The sequence below is a fragment of the Cryptotermes secundus genome, unplaced genomic scaffold (genome assembly GCF_002891405.2).
Source record: "Cryptotermes secundus unplaced genomic scaffold, Csec_1.0 scaffold97, whole genome shotgun sequence".
Lineage (NCBI taxonomy): Eukaryota > Metazoa > Arthropoda > Insecta > Blattodea > Kalotermitidae > Cryptotermes > Cryptotermes secundus.
In genome coordinates, this window is record NW_019720561.1 from 1,510,829 (window position 1) to 1,522,977 (window position 12,149).

General features: G+C 41.4%; 1 protein-coding gene across 1 annotated transcript in view; it reads right to left on the bottom strand.

Moving 5' to 3' along the window:
• LOC111867985 overlaps positions 1-12,149 on the bottom strand; it is a 599,613-nt gene that overhangs the window by 534,327 nt on the left and 53,137 nt on the right. The gene's annotated exons all lie outside the window — the stretch shown is intronic.

A 12,149-nucleotide genomic window follows, 5' to 3' on the forward strand; every position in this document is an offset into this window, starting at 1 on the left:
GCGGCGGCCCGGGTTCGATCTCGGGGTCTGGTCAAGTGGGATTTATGGTGGACAAAGTGACGCTGGGGCAGGTTTTCTCCGAGTACTTCGGTTTCCCCTGCCAATCTTCATTCCATCAATTGTTCCACAATCACCCTCACCTATCATCTGGGGCTGGGACAATAGGCCAGAAGTGGCCGCAGTACAAGGGACTTAGTTTCACCCCACTAGCAGTAAAAAATTATTAACCTGTAGAATATCCCAGTATCCAGAAAATGAAATGGAAAAATTTACTTAGTTATGTGTTGAAGTTGACAATAAATGTTTTAACTAACTTTTATAAAGACGATATAGCCTCTTAGTTGCTGAAACGCCTATGAGATGCCTTAATACCCTTGTAGTATACTCTAAATGTGCTCGTGTATTATCATCAGAGTTTACTTACTTACTTACTTACTTACTCATGGAGCTGAGCCCTTCTGGAGGAGCCGCCAATTCTGCAGCTACTCAAGAATTTCCCAGCATTTTATGGAACCCGAAGGTTCATTACCGTGTTCACACGAGCCCTCCACTGGTCCCTATCCTGAGCCAGATCTATCCAACCCATCCCATTCTATCCTATCTCTCTAAGATCCATTCTAATATTGCCTACCCATCTACGCCTTGGTCTTCCCTGTGGTCTCTTTGTTTCTGGCTTTCCCACCAATATTCTATACGCATTCCTCGTCTCTCCCATTCGTGCTACATGACCTGCCCACCTCATCCTCCTTGACTTCATCATTCTAATTATACTTGGAGAAGAGTACCAATTATGAAGCTCCTCATTATGCAGTTTTCTCCAACCTCCTGTCACTTCATCTCTCTTCGGTCCAAATATTCTCCTCAACACCCTGTTCTCAAACACCCTCAGTCTATGTTCCTCCCTTAATGTCAGAGACCAAGTTTCACACCCATACAGAACCACAGGCAAAATTATAGTTTTGTATATTCTAATTTTTGTGTTTTTGGACAACAGACGAGAAGACAAAAGGTTCTGGACTGAATGGTAGCAAGCATTACCTGTGTTCAATCGCCTCTTAATTTCCTCCTGAATCAGGTTTCGATCTGTTATCGTTGTTGCCAAATATCTGAACTGTGCCACATTTTTAAAATATGTTTCCTCTCTTTATGCCATGATTTTGCCCTGCATTTTGGTGACGAGACAGCAACATATACTTAGTTTTCTCTGTGTTTACTTCTAGACCAACCTCTTTACTTGCGTCAATTAAAGTTTGTGTGTTTTTCTTTATGGTATCTACATTATCACCCAGTAGATTCAAATTATCACAGTAGAACAACAGCTGATGTGTCCCATTCAATTTCAGTCCCACCTGGTTTCCTTGGACCTTCCTAATTAGGAAAAGAAATTTTAACATAAAGATTGCTGAAAAATCCTTCCATAAAGTGAAAAATCCAAATATCCAGAGATGACAACATCGATTCAAAACCGCATTTATGGAAAAATTTGGCAGGGTAATTTAGATGAATTTTTTGTCAACATTTAGTTTCCTATTTTTTCCATTCTCTTGGATAAAAATATTAAGAATAAAGTATAGGAAATATAATTTTACTGTGGCTTCATACAGATGTTATACTGATCTCCCATTTTAAAAGAAACATAAAGACTGGTAGTGTAGGATTTGAGGTTTTCACGGCGGTGACTGAGTCTGTTGCGCATGTTGACGGTGGTTCGCTCGCGGATTTCTCCTTGCCTTCTGCAATTGTGCCACATCCCAGAAGACTGCTTTCTCCAAAGACTGGTAGTGTTTGTGAACAAGGTGCTGAGACATGGGAATGAGGAATTACGGAGAGACTTGAGAAAATTACATAGAGGATAACGTAAAATAGAATGAGAGATTCACTACTGGATTCGTTTGGCTGGGAATTAGGATCAGTGGCGAGCTCTTGCGAGCACGTAATTAAGGTTCAGTTTCCGGGATACGTTGATGAACACAAAGTCAAAATGGCGCCCGCATGAAGCGGAATTCGCAACAAGATGATCTTTTTTGTTTTTTGTATTCAAATTATCGTAGCAGGAAAAGTTAACTATTACAACCGCAGTGGATCATAAATTGTAGTACATTTTATATAGCAAATAATAACCCTAACAATTAGGAATTTCCCACTCGAGACACGGATGTCTTTGTGTACGTTTATTCTGTGTTTCTGTTGTCCTGTGTTTAGGTAGTGGTATTGCGACGGGCTGATCACTCGTCCAAGGAGTCCTATTGTCTGTGTAAAGAAAGATGATGAAAATGAAGAAGAGACCAGGGCCCAACAAAGGGCTGTAGGGCCATTGATGAATGAATGAATTTTAGGATGAATAGAAAAATATGTATTTAAATAACATCTGTTATTAAAACATGAGGTTGCAAAAATGCGGACAATTCATTAGCAGATGAGCTTCCATTACATTCTCAAAAATGGTTTTCTCTCATGGAGTTTGTTAAAAAGTTGCAATCAGCTAGCCGTTAGGTCGTTTGTGCACTAAAAGGATCGAGTGCATTCAAATCTGACGGAACCTCAGACAGGCAAGTGCTGATCCCCAGAATTATTCAACTGGGCTTTGATGGTTCCGCGCAAGTCTGGATAAGTAAAACGAACTTAATGGAAGAGTAAATTCAAGTTGTACTGTTTAATCACTGTGACACTGAATGTACCTGTTTATTCAGATAACACACTCCATGACAAGACATAAAAAAGAGTTCTATCTTCTAGATATAACTCCGTGTAGCTCGCTGAAAGCCATAAGAAGATATCGGTTCCATTCTCAGAGCTGAAAAATAAGTCAAGCAAGATACCGTATTTACGCATGTATAGGCCCCGTGCGTGTATAGGCCGCAGCACAATTTTCAGACAGAAATTATAGAAAAAATAATTTTCTTGGAATATTATTTCAGGAGTAGAAATTATTCTGAAATATAATTTTGTTTTTAAATGAAGTGTGATTTCGAATATTTCGAATATAAGCCGCACCCCAGTTTTCCTCTTGAATTTTTGGCAAGAAATGTGCGGCCTATACATGCGTAAATACGGTACTAGCCTGAAAGGAGATGGCAAGCAGACTACTTTCATCAAGGTATCTTTCTCAGCTTATTTGTCGCAAACGTAGATGGAGGCGATATGTTCCTCCGAAACGTCGATTGACCTTCAACAGATTACACTACGTCATATCCCAGAAGATAGTACTCTTCATAACCAGCTCTGTTAGAACCTCAGATCCTGTAAAAAATAACACAATTTTTCAATAAGGTAGAAGACTTTAAAATCTCAAAACCGCTGATTATATTTTCCTTGTTTTAATTAGCGACATATTTTAAAGCTGTAACCTTTATAGCGTTTGATGACAGGTTAATTGCGCATGATGAATTCGGTCGCGGCTCATTTAAAATACTTTCCTACATCGGCTAATTAAAACCACGAAATTTTCAGCCAAAATATTCCGTCCCTGCGATAATATTCGAACTCGGGACCTCCCCGAACACACTGCTAATACGATAACCACTACACAGGGGCTTTCAGTTTCAGACTATGTAATCACACTATCCATGAGCTGGAAGCACTGGTTCAACAGTATAGATAACTCGGTATATAAATTAATTATTTGTGGCTCAGGGGCTCAATCCACAGACCCCTGGAATATTATACAAACACAAAACCATTGTCTCTGTCATGTGTACGTATTATGTGCAAACATTCCTTCTCCCTTACCGGTACATAATTCCCTCCCGAACCGAATAGACCTACCACTAATCAAATAGAGCTACGGCTAATCAAATAGAGCTACCATAATCGAAGACCTGGGTTTGCTGATCTTTGCTACAAACAATAAACACTCTGTTAGTAACACTTTCAAGTATAAAATCATAGAAGCCATTTATAAAATATATTATTATTATTTTGCACACTTTAGGAAATGGAGAGGTTCCTACTAGATGTAATAATAAATTCCACTCATAAAGGTGTGGTAATTTTGACGCGAAGATAAGTCAACAGCGCAAGGGAACCTTCCATTTAAAGAGAGGCAGCACATGTAATGAAGCCATTACTTTGGAGCCCTTAGGAGATGCAGTAATATCACAGGTTCCAGCGTCTTCCACATAAATTTATGAGGAACTGGACACACGCTGATTAATTGTTTACGCAACGGAACTGCATAGCAGCTGATAGGAATCAGCGTTGATAACTCTGATGATAATAAATAGCAGGCACTTCCAGAATAAATGTAAAGGTAAAACTGTCAGCTTTCTTGTGTAACAACTTAAACCCAGAGAAAAGGAACTCCGGCACCAACTATGTGAGGTACTGGTACTGCGTGTAGGCAGTGTCCTTGCGACGGCCTGATACCCGTCTAAGGAGTCTTACTGACTGTGTGTAGGATTAGGAAGCTGAAAAAGGGGGCAAGGCCCAACAAAGGGCCGCAGAGCCATAGATATACAAGGGGGTACCCAAAAGAAACTTATTTATTCAAATTTTAAGCACAAACCTTCAATCCCTTTCAAAGTACTCTCCACTTACACTAATACACTTGTCTAGTCTTTTATTCCATTTTTCAAAACATTGTCTAAATTCATCTTTTGAGATGCTTGGCAGCGCCTCCGTCGTTTTTTTCCTTCACCTCAGCAACATCAGCAAAACGCGAAAAAAAGTTTTGATCATTTCGGGACTCTTCTTTCAAAGCACAGCATGCTTCCACGTGACCTTGTTTTTGTTCAGCAGTCAGCAGTCGTGGCACGAATTTCGCAGCCACCCTTTTCATTCCCAAATCTTCTGTCAAAATTCTTTGAACTGAGCTTCAAGTCACTCCCGACAGCTCCACAATTTCTTCAATGATCCGTCGTCGATCTTCCTTGATGATTTCACGAATTTTTTCAACATTTTCATGTGTTCGGGCCATTGCAAAAACGACGATCACACAAAACAGTTGTCACTATAAACTCTGCCGAAACTAGTCCTTACCTTCTGAAGCAACGGTAGTCGGCTTATCGACTCAGGAAGGTTAGCTCTATGCGCTCATAGCGGCAAAACGCGGTACTACTAAAGTTCTGCCCACAAAATAAAAAATAGTTCGGTTTCTTTTGGGTACCCCATCGTATGGTTATATCTAATACATTAGAGTTTAATTATAAGAAATGATTTTAGGTTATGCAAGATACTGAGACTCATCTCACTTTATCAGTTTCGTAGTCTAGCTTTTGAACAATGTGTGGCCTAGTGTGGTTCCGTATAGTTGAGAAGCTGGTATACTCTTAGAGGTTTATGTCAAGGAAAAATCCGCATGCTCTTTCAGTCCCCTCAGCTGTATGGAGCTCTATATTGCCAGCAACCTCTCGAGATCTGAAAGTGAGTAAAGTTTCTGAGATCTTAAGTGAGGAGCTGGAGCACACCCTTCATAACCTCCCAGTACTTCCCTAATCAGATTACTAAGACCACATAAAACCGCGTCCATAATACGGAGCACGAATACATTTACAATTCTGAAATTATTTCCAGGAAATTATCTTTATGTCAAGCTCTCTCTCAAATGGCTTGGAAATGTGATAAAATAGACGCTTCGTGCACTTGGGATGCCAATAAGTTCCTCTATATGTTCATTGATCCGTTACAAAAAAAAGATGCTAACAGAAACGGGGTTAGAGATTTCCATACAACAATGTACATAATTCCTATATAGGAAGACAGAGTGGAGCGAACTGAGGAAAGAGCTAAAACATCTTGCGTCCATAAAAGTGTTTTCTTCCCTTTCAATAAATTCTAACTAGCTCCATGGAGAAAAGATCTTGTAAAGCTGATGGCCGCCGAGCTCGCTAAGGAAGTTCCGCTTTTCATGGAAAGAGGAGGCCCATAACAGTGTTTACGGATATCCTTGGCAAGATCCTGTTTAAGTCATTTTTATTTAATTCGATTTCTGATATTTTTTTATTTAAAATTAATTACAATATTACACTTCTCTATTTCGATTAGGCTTACAGTACCGTTAATTTATTATAAATTTACTGATTAATAATATACTGTCACGTATTCGGAGATTGCATGACTAATAATAATAGGTTCTATATGAGATGACTGGGTTTATTGACACTTCTTTCCAATTTCAGTCAATTATAAGAGCTCACACGACGTCCTTCTGAGGAATCTGTCTGAAAAGTTTGTAACTGCATTGAATTCAATCAAATTCAAGGTCACATTGCGACTGACGGTCAGTCAGTCAATAAGTTTTGCTGTCGAGCACCATCTGGGACTTATAACCAGACATTTATTACTGTTTGACAGTTACAGTCTTGTTTTTTGTGGGCGCCCTCTCTGACGGGACGACTGGTTTATCTTTTGTATATGCTGATGGTCCTTGCCAGCGCAGTCTTTCTTGGATCAAGGGCCCTTGGAACTCGAGACCATATATTACTGTCTCAAATTCGTCGCCTCCTACGACTCGCAGGGTCACGGTGGAGGTATTCGACTTCGCCTCCACACGGGTTTATCGTGTCGTGTACACCCATTCATCCTGCCACGCGGCCCGAAGAGAAGTCCAAGCCTAACAACTAATTGTCGCCTGTTATTCTGTTTGTTTTCACGAATAAATCTTTGTTTATATTCGTTGCCGCGGAAACAGTTACTAACGACTTGCGATTCTGCTGCTATTCCGGCTTTTGGGAAGTGTTTATCGAGCCGTTACTTAACAAATGATCATATTCCTTCACAATACATATTTCTCTTGTCTCTCTCATACCCAGCCCATCATATCTTGCTCGGTTTCAGCCTATTAATTATATCAGAGGAGGGTAGGCATTGCGCAGCCAGTTCTCTCCAATCCCTGAGAAGGAGGAAACTCCGACTCCCCTTGCCACTGAGCATCGCGACCTTCAATTGCACCGAAGTTCAGTCATGACGCATGCGCACTGATGTATTCTGCAGAGCTTCTAGTAAAAATGCTTTTAATCCTAATAAAGGATCGGTTTCCACAATTGCATTGCCCTATCTACATAAGTTTAATTTAAATTCTAAAAGTGACGGAGTAACACTTTTGCTTGCCATTTTCCTTCATCATAATTGTTTGTGCAAGAGGAAGTTTCATACAGTATCTGTTAGTATATTGTTTTCTCTCCGTATGTTGTGTGCGTTAAGCAATACCGGCTACATAGTTCTCTTTGAAGTTCATACACAATAATAATTGACTGTACATACTAGCATTGAACCATATGCAATGGATACGGGGTTGAAACACGAAGGTGAATTCTGCATTCGATACTTGCAAAGCGTTTCATGAATGGGGTAGTTGGGGGACAGCTGAAGGAATGAGAGAATCTGTAGCCATCATAACGTCTCTCTCGCTTTATGGATGGCGTGGGCGCTTTCTGAAATCTTGCAGACGAACAAGAAGGAGCGTCTCTCGTACCATGAACTTACCCCATAGGCGAATAATGCGGCAGTTGCTTTCGCGCCTCCCCACAATTTAGTCACGTTATGAGTTGTTCAAACTGTCACAGCACCCCTATTTAAGAACAGAATTCTCCCTATCTCCAGACATAAACTTCAAACAAAGAACAAAATTGTAATACCTTGGAAAAATGTTTCTCTAACAATATAAATAATTAAAAAAAAAGTCACAAATTTTTTATGTCATGATTAATGTTTAGTGACATCTAGAGCCAGAAGACATACTAACATAAACATCAGACACAGCGAAACCGCTGATGGAATATAACTACAGGCATAAATGGAAAGTTCCACTTAGAGAACACCAATATTTAGCAATGTTATATTATTAATTAATTAATATTAATTATATTATAATTATTAATTAATTATTACTATTAATTAAATAATATTGTTAATTAATCTCCAGTGAAGTAAAAGAAACAAAAGAAGTTTTAGGTAAGGAACACAAAGTATGGAACTAATTCATCAACTCTTACTTTGATCTCGAATCAAATTTTTATTTCAAGTTATTCTTTTGTGTGTCTGGGAAACATCGTGCTTTTAAATTGGCATCAATATTCATTATATAAAGTTAAGAAGAATCGACAACTTTGTTTTCTTTCTCTCATTTTCACGGTCGTAGGAAGGAACAAAGGGCTGGCAGAAGATGGCTTCTCACAAACAGATCCTAAAATGTTTTCCTTCCCCTTCCTGTAGATACGATCACCATGTTGGTAATTTGTCACCCCAGTCGGCGCGCTAGTACCTGTCTGTTGCCATTCCACGTTTCTGCGTCAGACCGCGTAGGGCTTCTACGTGTCCCAGATGCTGGGAGCATGCGACCCCAGACAAAACATCGAATCCAGACATACGACTAAGTTCGGTTTCGGAGGGCTCAGTCGGTACAGAACAGGTTAAGGACCGGACGACCAGGCTTCGATTCCCGAAAAAAACTAGAAATTTTCTCTAGTCTATATCGTCCAGACTAAGCCTCCTATGCATTGGGTACCGGGAATAAAATGGCCGGTGCTTGAAGCTGACTACCCATCTCCATCTAGGGTCGAGGTCAAGAATGGTGGAACGACACCTCCACTCCCCAGTACTTCTTCATGACGCGGTGCTTAAATAACTCAGCACGGGAACAACTTTACCTTCTCACATATAGGGTGTTTAAAAATGGTATTGTCACTCCTGGAAATTTATCCATATTGGACTTTTTTCAATTTACCTAATCCTTCCGGCCGCACTATGACCCTGGGGTCGACTCAGCCTCTAACAGAAATGAGTACCAGGAATATTCTTGGGGGTAAACGGCGGCCGGAGCGTAGGATTGACAACCTTACCGCCATCTATGAGCCGACTGTCTAGAAAATATGGGAACCTCAACATCTCACAACCCTATGTGCATCCACGGCCTGGTACACGTATACCTGTGCTGTACTGTATCCATGTTTACGAATATTTTATATAAAGAAAAGTAAAGAGGTGAATTTATCCCTGTTCTTAATTAATGAAACACTATACCGTGAAGACCTGTGGTGCTGGCGGCACAGCTCCTCCTCCTTGACCTCGACACGTTATGGTGGTGAGCAGCGGACATCAAGCCCTTACGGCTTAGCCCGCAAGGAAATAGACCCCAGTACCTTTGGATTGGTGGCTGGGTGGATTTCATAGTCGGCCTGGACAACGTGGAGAATGTAAAATCTCTTGACCCTGCTGGAAATAGAATCCCGGCCTTTCAATCAGTATCCCTCCGCTATGCCGACTGAGGTATCACAATGAACAATGTTCTCTGGGCACCATAAAGTCTGAAATCGCTTGCTAACAGCGCAGTAAAATGAACCAAAAAGAAAACAATATTCAGCGTGAGATTTACTGCCGTGACTATAAAAATGTTCTCTTATATGAGACTTAGTCTGCTAAAACTTCAACGACCTAAGGGAGGAACGTGTTGCCTCTGTCTTCAGTGTAGGTAAGTGGATGATAGGCAGGTCACGGTAGCAGAGCGGTCTAAGGCATGTATTGCTTTCGTTCAAACGGAAGCTGGGATTGTGGGTTCGAATCCCACACAAAGCGTGGATATTTGGTATGTGTATGTGTTTCTTTTGTGTTTGTGTTGCCCTGTGTTTAGGTAGTGGCCTTGTGACGAACTGATCACTAGTCCAAGGAGTCCTACCGTCTGTCAAATGACAATGAAACAGAGACCAGAGCCCATGGAGACTGCAGAGCCAGTGCAAAATGTAGAAGATGGATATAAAGTATTCCTCCGAAACGTCGGCAACTATCTGCGGACTGTATGGCATAGAACCCCTGGAAACAATGAACGCGATATACTGTACATATTTGGTTTTGATATTGGATTGAAATTTGGCAGTCAATAAGGAATGGAACTGGACATTAATGTGACGTATAGACCTGTTGCTAGGCAAGCACTCAGTAAACACATTCCAGCTGAAGCGTACGCGCAACAATAGAACGTCCATTGTTAGGCAAAGAATCAGTAAACAATCCTTCTCAACAATAGAGATGCTGTGGTTCCTGCGTGGTCCATGCCGAGGGGTTATAAAAGGACACAGAAGGTCGTTTGAGTTGCTGTCAGAAGTTGAGAGAGTTCAGTTGAAGAAGGATTCATTTGAGTTAGTTGCTGTCAAGAATTGGGTTGAGTTCTGGAGCTGGCAGTCTAAGGTGATTGAGAATAAATAGCAAGGAAGGAATTAGCTGGTGCAAAGTATATTTCATGTACCATTTCACTTCCCACCGCGGCGGTCCCGGTTCGAGCTCGGGTCAAAGCATATAGGATTTGTGGTGAATAAAGTGGCTGTGGCAGGTTTTCTCCGAGTACTTCAGTTTTCTCTGCTAATTCGCATTCCACCAACTCCCCACAGTCAACATCATCTATGACCTGAGGCTGGTACAATTGTTCAGTAGTGGCCGCAGTATAAAGTGGACCCAGTCTCACTCCACTAAGAATTATAAAAAATCTACTATCAATGACGACTTCTACATAAGTATAAAAGGAAGAAAAAATTGAAATTCTTACGCTAATATACATAAACCTATATGGATTTTTAATTAATATTTCTCCATACAATTAATAAGAGCAGGGATAGCGTAGTCCGTGTAGTGGATGGTTACGGGCTGGACAACATAGGGGTCAGAGTTCAAGTCAAGAATATCCTTCTCTCCTCGTCGTCCACCCAACCTCCTGACCAATGTGTACCGTGGACTCCTTCCCCGGAGGTAAAGTGACCTCACCTTTCACTCACTTTTCCAACTAGTGCCGAGGACAAGAAAATGTGGATCTAAACATCCACTCATCCATACACCTTCATGGCATAGTGCTTAATTAATTAAGCACAAAGACAACTTTACCTTAGTTAGTTAGTTATTGGAGAGGGTGGGTTTCCCCATGCACTTAGACCAGTACTGGTCCATTTTGCCTCCCTCTATGATATTCTACCAGTCTGTATATCCTACCGATATTGGTGCGTACCATCAGTCCCGACCAAGCCAGCGAGTTCGGCCTCCACTAGCTTGGCGGTATCTACGAGGGTAATTCCAAAAGTAAGGTCTCCTATGTTTGAAAATATAAAATAAACATTTATTTTCAATTTTGGATATATCAGTTGAATCTTGAACATGTACTCATTTCTCTACATAATCGCCATTTCGGTCGATGCATTTTTGTAGGCGCAGTGGCAGTTTTTGTATGCCCATGTCATACCAGTTCACCTCCATGCTGTTCAGGAAACTTCGAACCTCAGCTTTCACCTCATCGTCGTTGTTGAAGCGCTTTCCAGACAAATGTTCTTTCAACTTTGGAAAGAGATGATAGTCACTGGGCGCCAAGTCCCGACTATAGGGTGGATGGGTGATGATGTTCCATCCAAACTGTTGCAGTTGAGCGACGGTTTGTCGGGCAGCATGGGGGCGAGCGTTATCGTGGAGAATGCTTACGCCCTTGCTCAACATCCCTCTTCTCCGGTTCTGAATCGCCCGCCTGAGTTTTCTCAGTGTCTCGCAATATCTCTCAGCCGCACGAAAAATTACCCAGCGCTTTGGAGACCTTACTTTTGGAATCAGCTACGTATAATGCTTCCCCCATCTATCAGAGGTGTTAGAGACTACTTGTTGGGCGGGAAACATTCTTAAATTTGGCTCAGTGACCTCCTTTGGAGATATGAGGTTCTTTTACGTGCCGTAAAGCTACGACACGGGACCCACGGCTTAAAGTCCCTCCCGGAGGACTTGTTCCCTGAATTTTTCCGCCCTTAAAAATTCGACGACCTCCGCCGGGTTTGAACCCGCGTACACGAGTCATGAGGTGGGAATGTTACCTCTAGACTACGGAGGCCGCTCAACTTTACCTAACTTTACCACTCAATTGAAATATACAATTTATTACAAGTGTTTTAATGAATGACTTCGGTTACAACTTGGACGATCCCAAGTCACGAAGCTCGGTGCAGGAGCACTGGAAGATGGCAGACATAACAGCAGGCTTTTACAGAGAACTGCAACAACCCAGTGTCTGATCTCATGCCGTCTCATTGATTGACTTTCTCATTCCTACTCCCTGCAGCATGCAGGAGACGAGGTGAGCACAGCCATTAGCTACAAATTGAGGAGATAGTCCTGCTATCTTGCTTACTGCTGACTTGGCCACGACTCACGTATGTAGAACTAGAAGATATTTGGTGTGCAACATTCACGTA